At 13.6% G+C, this 471-nt stretch overlaps 3 annotated features.

The window, feature by feature from the left end:
* Positions 1-40: 40 nt before the first annotated feature.
* Positions 41-191: a microsatellite.
* A 47-nt stretch (positions 192-238) lies between these two features.
* Positions 239-387: a microsatellite.
* Positions 253-434: a microsatellite.
* Positions 435-471: the final 37 nt, after the last annotated feature.

Below are 471 nucleotides of genomic sequence, written 5' to 3' on the forward strand. Positions count from 1 at the left end.
ATTTTTGTTGCTTATGTTCTATTTATTGTTTAAATAATTGTTTATTGTATTTTAATTATTTCTAATATCGTACTATATTTAATTTTATGAATAACTCGTATATTTTCTTCTTTTTTTTAATTATTTTATCATTAATTATTTGTGTTTTTCATAATATTCTTTATTATTTTATTTTCCAGTTTTATTTGATTAATATTGATTTCATCAACTAAGCATATGAACATATTATTACAATGAGTATTTATTAATGAATTTAATTTAATTTATTATCTTTCTTTTTAGTTATTTCATTATATTTATTTGAATATTTATTTCAGTATTTTTTATATTGTTTATTCTTTCATCATTTAATATTATTTATTAAAACTATTATCTATTTCATTATTTTATTGTAAATAAAAGTATTAATATTATCTTTCATTTATATTATTATTGTATTTTAATTCTATTTGTCTATTCTTGTATATCTTA

Source organism: Entamoeba dispar, genomic scaffold, assembly GCF_000209125.1.
Source record: "Entamoeba dispar SAW760 scf_1105229462643 genomic scaffold, whole genome shotgun sequence".
Lineage (NCBI taxonomy): Eukaryota > Evosea > Mastigamoebida > Endamoebidae > Entamoeba > Entamoeba dispar.